This window comes from Alligator sinensis, unplaced genomic scaffold, assembly GCF_000455745.1.
Source record: "Alligator sinensis unplaced genomic scaffold, ASM45574v1 scaffold80_1, whole genome shotgun sequence".
NCBI lineage: Eukaryota > Metazoa > Chordata > Crocodylia > Alligatoridae > Alligator > Alligator sinensis.
This window is the reverse complement of record NW_005842206.1, coordinates 202,736-210,247: the sequence shown is the minus strand read 5'-3', so window position 1 is coordinate 210,247 and position 7,512 is coordinate 202,736.

Sequence of the window (7,512 nt, the reverse complement as noted above, 5' to 3'; positions counted from 1 at the left end):
TTATCTGTATTTGTGTATGCAGCTATCCTGTCCCACGTTCAGGACTTTGCACTTGTTCTTATTTAATTTCATTTGATTAATGTCAGGCCATTCTCCAATTTATCCAGATACTCTGGACAGTAGGACTGGGATTTCAACTTGTCTGCAACTTCACCCATAGTTGTGGCATCCTCAAATCTGCTAAAAATGGACTCAGTGCCATCCTTGAAATAATTAGTGATGATGTTAAACAATACCTAACCCAGGACAGATTCTTGGGAAACCCCACTTAATAACTGTTCCAATTAGACATCAAGGCACTGATAGCTACTCTTTGAACCTGATGATACAACTGGTTATGTGACTATCATGCAGTAATTTCATTTAGGCTATATTTCCTTAGCTTACAAATAAGAATATCCTTGGAGAGTTTCAAAAACCTTGTTAAAGTCAATGTACATCACATCCACTGCTCTGCCCCATATACACAGACCCTGTCAGCTAGTCATAGAAGAAAATCAGCTTGGCCAGGTGTATCCTATTTTTTATAAATCCATGGTGGCTCTTCCTGATCACCTTCAGGTACTTAGAAATACATGCCTTGATGACCTCATGATCTTTTGGAGGCTGAGGTCAGAATAGCTGGTCTGTACCCAGATCCTTCTTTTTTTAAAGAAGGACAGTATATTTGGCTTTTTCTAGTCATCTACAACCTCACCTGACCTCCATTAGTTCTCAAAGATAATAGTCAGTGGCTCTGCAATTACCTCAGCCATTTCCTTGAGTACTCCAGGATGCATCCTGCCCAGCCCTGCTGACTTTAAGCAATCCTTAAATAATCTAAAACCCACTTAATCTAAGCAATCCAGTTTCTGTAATTAATCCCTAGCCTGCTCTTCTAATCTAGACTGTTTCTCTCTCCCCATATCATCGTTTCCAGATGTACTGCTATATTTGTGCAGATTGAAGTAAAAAGACACTAAGTACTTTAGCCTTCTTTGCATCATTTATGATTAGATTGCCCTTTTCAATCAGTAAGGTATCTACACTTTCCTTGATCTTCCTCTTACTTCTGACAAGCTTATAGGATGTTATTGTTGTCTTCTATTCCACTTGCTAATCCTATCTAAAATTGTGCTTTGACTTCCCTGATTTTCTCCTCACATATCCATGCTATACGCCCTTATACACTCACCCTAATAATAATGCCAAATCTCCACTTTTTGTAGGATTCCTTTTTGAGTTTCAACTTACTAAAATGTTCACAGTTTAGTTAGGCTAGTCTTTTATTTACTTATTCAACTGTGTACACATATGTGCAAGTGTGTATATATATGACAAATATCAAGTGCAGCTGATGGGCATTATCATTCATGTGCTCTAAAAAAATATCTTTAAAATGTTATCATTAATATTTTTAAACTGTATGAGGTTATTTTCTTCCACTGTCATGTCCTCCTTAATTGTATGTTACTTCTCTGTTTTGCAAGTATTTTTCTCCTGATGTTAACTGCTTTTCTCTAGAGTTAAACATTTTATGAACATAATGAGATACTTGAGTGTGTGTATTATGATCCAATAATGACAGGCCTAGGAGGTCGCTGGCACTCAGCTTTCTGCTTTATATCTAATAATCATAAATCTAACTCATTAGTACATCATAATAGACACCTTGTTGTGCCTTTATGCTTAGATATGAAAAGTAACTATACATGTACAATCATATGAAAAAATATAATTATAAAATAAATATATGGAAAATGTTAGGGGATTTATGTACCTGAAGGATTAATCAGAACAAAACATTTGAAAAATGCTAAACACATTTGTTAGGAGAAAATTTCTTTTCATTTAATGGCTGATCCTGTATTACAATTAACCCCATATGCAACTTGAGGTAGAAATTGGGTGTATTTTAAGGTAAAAAGTCCACTGATTTATCCTTAGAAGTATGCCTGAGAAAGGATGGATATCCCAGGGGTACCGCCTGGTAGAAAAGTATTCTGCTGTATTGGTGTCTCATGGAGAGTGATAAGCATATGGGCTGGGACTGGGTCAGAACTGAATCAGAAAACTTTACCCTGCTCCCTGATGCAAAATCATCATCAATTATTAGTATTTATTTGTGTTGTTTCATAGATTTCATAGACATTAGGGCTGGAAGGGACCTCGGAAGATCATCGAGTCCAGCCCCCTGCCCAAAGGGCAGGAAGTCAGCTGGGGTCATAGGATCCCAGCAAGATAAGCATCCAGTTTCATCTTGAAGGTGTTCAATGAAGGCGCTTGAACCACCTCCGGTGGCAGGCTGTTCCAGACCTTGGGGGCTCGGACAGTAAAGAAATTCTTCCTTATGTCCAGCCTGAAACGATCTCGAAGTAGTTTGTGACCATTCGACCTCGTCATCCCTTGGGGCGCTCTGGTGAACAAACGTTCCCCCAGATACTGGTGGTTACCCCTGATAAACTTGTAGGTGGCCATCAGATCACCCCTGAGCCTGCACTTTTCCAGGCTAAAGAGCCCCAGGGCTCTCAGCCTGTCATCGTAGGGTCTGCTTCCCTGACCTCTGATCATGCGCGTGGCTCTTCTCTGGACTCTGGACTTTGTTATCATTTCCCATGTTTTAAGTTGTAAAAAGACAAGAACATATGAGAATCCATTTCCTTAAACATTGCAGTCAAAATGGCATGACTGCATAGCAATTAAACTGGCTACATTTTTAAGTAATATATCTAAGCAAAAATGTCACTAACTTACTAATACCAGAAATGTAAATATATTGGAGATTGAAGCTTGGCACCATTGTTCATATGTAGGCATAATATTATTGTCTTTATTTTCAACTGTGTGGAGTAACTAATAGCTTCTAATAAAGTGGACAATACTTAAAAAGAGGAACATTTTGAAAGCTACTAATAGAAGACTGGGGTTCACGCACTAGTAACTTTTAATGGGAGCCGGATTCCTTACTGCTCTTGCATTTTGGAAATCTGTCAGGTGTTGCATTGTGTTTAGGTAGCCAGCAGTTGATAGTTTGCTATTTGTATTCTTGGCTTTTGGTGCAGTATACTAGGTGCTCCCTATTTTGAAATCATGCATCATATTTAAATGTTTATAAAGAAACGTAGGCATCCTTTATTATTTCCTATGCAATCCCTGTTTTAAGGGTAATTATGTTTCTAGATTTCAACCTGGACAATTAACATCTGTATACCAAAACACTAAAGAATAGACAGACTAAGAACAATTTAAGATATTTGTGCTTACAGTATCCCCATACTTTATATATCATTCAAAGCTTATAGACTGTAGACTTGCACAAAAATAAAAAAGCACAGAGAAATTTGAAAAAAAAGGAGAGAAATGAATAAAAAAGCAGCCATAGAAAAGAATTATGCAATACAGCAAAGGTGTGTGCAGCACCTATAAACTCTTAAGCAACATAGCAGACTGGGGTTGGCTTCAGACCACAGTGACACTTCATACGAAGCAGATCTCTGCCTTAGTTTTACCTGGCATGCTAACACCACCTACTTAAAACAAACATCTGCACATGACTTTATTGACTCCTGCATGACAAAATGAACCCTGAAATCAGTTTGGAGGGAAAGTTGTAGCTTTATGAGATTTCAGGCAGATTTTCTCTGTTCTTCCATGTGTCTCGTGCACATCTATAATTGAGAACTATCTTAATACACTGACATTGTGGCAAGATTTTAGCATATTGAAACATCACCATAACATGAATGCAACAGCTGGAGTAGGTGAACTTGCTGTTTATTTCTGGAAGATTAGAGAGGGACCAAACCTACATATGGAGATTGTTCTGATTACATCAGAGTAGCAGAAGACTGTATTTTAAAAGGAGACAATAGAGTAGATATATGGCAGTGACTTTTCAGAGGATGATATTCATTGAATTTAAAGTTCTGCTATGCTTTGCCCCCCAAAACACACCATGATGTTATAAATGAGGGCATAACTGCCAGAATTTTTGAGAAAACATAGTATATTTAAGCATAGATAGTGTAGAAAACTAACATGGTCATGAGGATATCCCAGTTCTGACCAAATTTCTCAATAGTGTGTCAGTAAGCAGTTTGCTTCCTGCCAGGCTCACACTTAAAATGGAAGTGAGTCTGTTGCAGAATATGAATCTGAAAATGGGTTTAATCCATGTCATGAGACTTACAACAACACTATAGACACAGAAGGGATAACAGGACAGGCCATTGGAAAAAGCGTTCTTTTGCCAAGTCACATTATGCCCATCAGATATAGGCAGATGCATAACAAGCTCCTTCAGCATCCAGGGTGGGGCGGGGGTGGTGGTAAACCAGCAAATGGAGACCAGGAGGAAGTGATAGGAAGGGGAGGGTGCTTTTTGTACACTGAAGGCAGCTGCTGCTGCTGCTGTAGCAGCATCAGCTTGAGCTGCAGCAACCCTGTGATCCAGGCTCCCTGGGAGCTGCCCCTTGTGCCCTGTTAGTTCCACTTGGCCCCCAGACATGCTACTAGGGGCAGAGCTGTGTTGGCTATGGTAAAGATTTGGAGAGGGAGGTGCCATTATGCTGGCCCCATTCACCCCACACTACAAATCATGTCTGGGCTGGCTTCATAGGGTGTCTCAGACCAGAAAAAGGTCATGGTGTTCCTGGACAAGCACCTTCCCCTGTCCCCCACCATTCCTCCTGCACCCCACCACCTGGTGGGCATTTTACGACATCAAAGTAAACACTTGATAGAGTAGGAATTTACTACCACAGCCTGTGTTTGAACATGGCCAGCTACACATCTGACATGATTCGATAACCTGAAAATGTAAATTATGCAACCAAATGATCAAAGAATAAAATCAGATTTGAAAAGCATTTACACACAATGTGGTATTCCAGAAAATCCTCCAGTGCAGTTTGTAATTAAATATGTCCTCCTCAGGATCATGTGCTGTTTTTCTACCCTTCATGCCTTGCAAAATGATTACCTTCTTATGTGTGTTCAAATAATGTTTTTGAACACAGTTCTGAAGCTACTCCAAATTCACCAAATGATTTTAAAAGGTAAGTGGATTCTTTTCTTATAATTTAGAATCTAGTTTTTTCCTAGGGTTCTGTGGAAATATTTTGAAGCAAAAGATGGTATGATAAGGTTGAAAAGAGTCCTAAGGTTTCTATAGACTGGGTCACATTTTTAGAAAGAAACAATACACTGTGCTTTATTGAAGATTTTTAACAGAAGCTTTAGTCAAATTCAATACAGAATTTGGCTGAGGATTAACAGGACAATCAAAGAGCCAGCCTTCAAAGAAAAAAAACTGCAGCACTGGGGAAGGAAGAGGAGGAGAAACTGGGAGTACAAAGGAAGTGAATGTGAATTGATCAGGGGCATGATACATTATATCACATGTTGCAACTTGAAGCATCTTTTAGCTTTAAGTCTTCAGAGAGCTTGCAGTTGGCAAAGAAATTCAGTGTAAAGGATTATTTAGGGAAGAATCTTACTTATAAAGCAAACATGTAACCACAATAAATGTTTTAAGAGAAAGGTTGCTGCTTACATGCTTGTTTAATGTAAATGTTGAACAGTGTATCTTCAGCATAAATCTAATACAGTGTACTGAAGGAATGTTCTCATATACCACAATCATTTAAAATTTGTGTTTTCCTAATTTACCAGGGTGATTAGTTGGACTGCATGGAGATTAAGAGTCTTCAGACTTTAATAGTTTTACAAATGTCCTAGTCTCAAATTACTCTTTTCACAGTGAATTGCTTAGGGATGACAATATTTAATACAATACTACAATACTTAAGACACCTGTGGGTAAGGTGGACATGCATTTAAAGTGTGCAAATTACTCCAGGAATTTGCCAATTCTCATTCATTTCATGATTAATTGTTAATCTGCTTTAAGCTACCTGCTATTTCACGCAGGAAGAGCCTGATCTTGGATGTTCACACCTCATTAATGACGATTACATTGTGAGACAGAGCGCGCCTTCAGCCTCTGTTCAGATGTTCCAACCTTTTTAAGACTCCTTACATTGTTACTCAGAGCTTTGTATCTAACTGAAGTCTTGAAATCGAGAGGACCTAATCAATTGCAGGGTTCCTAATAGCACAGCAATGCAGGCACTTGGGATAGATTAGAAGGATTATTGGGTAAGTACCCATTGCTCAAATTGTGAGATTGTGATTGATAGAGGAAGAGGAACCTGTTACATGGATCTTAGGCTCTATACAAGTAAAAAAAAAAAAAGAGAAGAATATTTCTGTTTTACCTCTATGATTCCATAATAATAAAATGTCTTCAACTTTGTGTTATTCTGACCAAAATGTCCTAAAGCACCCTCTGGAGATTAGGTTGTAATAACTAAACATGACAGTAAACTACTCTGTTTTGTCTTTGACATGTAACACTGAAAAACATTGTTCTTCCTTTTGGTTTCCCTAATAACCTGAAGCAGGCAAAGATGCAGTCAACAAAAATGAAGTATTTGATGCATCTTCTAAACACTTCCTATGTTTCTGTGTGTATGTTAGTAGTTTTAGTGATTTGTATTTGGTGCAAATGATTTCTTTTTCAGTAGAAAAGAAATCCAGACCTATCACAAGATTTTAATGCAAATGTGCTATCCTTTTAACAAACAGATATTGACTGATTTTTTTTTTTTTTTTTTTATGATTTAACCACAACCTGGAAAGGCTTGGACTAATGTACAATCTCTGAATTGAAAACACATGTTTTAAAGGAGAAAAGACCAACTCTTCAATACTAATCTAAAGAGATGTCTCATGAATGTCAAGAGGAAAACCACAAGCCTACGTTATAACCAGAGATCCTGGTTTTCTCTGATTACTCCCCCCCACACCCCAATTTTTGGATTAATAAATGTAACCCAAAACCCACATTTTTCTGTCATTAAAATGAAACACCACTATGTATATATCTATATATTAGTGGTATTTCACTCTAATCACAGAAAAAATGTGGATTTTGGGTTACTTTTTTAAATCTGAAAATTGGGTTTTTGTTTTGCTTTATTTATCAGCGAAAGCCAGGATCCTTCTGACTATAACCAGACATACGGGTTTTCCTTTTCTCATGGGAAAATAGAGTAAACTGAAGATTTTACCTTTTACCAGGGCAAACACAGATTTCTCATTTTACTAGAGAAACCTGCAAATTTTGCAATTTTACAATGAGCTCCCTGAAGCATTGCAGAGTTCCAGCCTGCAGGGAACTGGAACAGAGCAGGAGGAAGGCACTGAGACAGAGGGTGCCACATGCATGTACATGCACATGGCCCCAGGGAACCTGCAGAGCAGCTCCACCAGGTAAGTGGGGGGGGAAGAAGGGGATTGAGGCCCCTGTAGGGAGAGAGCTGGGCAGGGCCGGGGCTGCTGCCCAGCCAGGTGGGGCTTGGGGCTTGGGGTGTAGGGCCTCAATGCACAGCTGCAGGGCCCCAGTGGGGAGCAGGACGGGGCTGCAGGTGGATTGTCTGGGGAAGGGGGAGGGCCAGGTACCCACTGCCG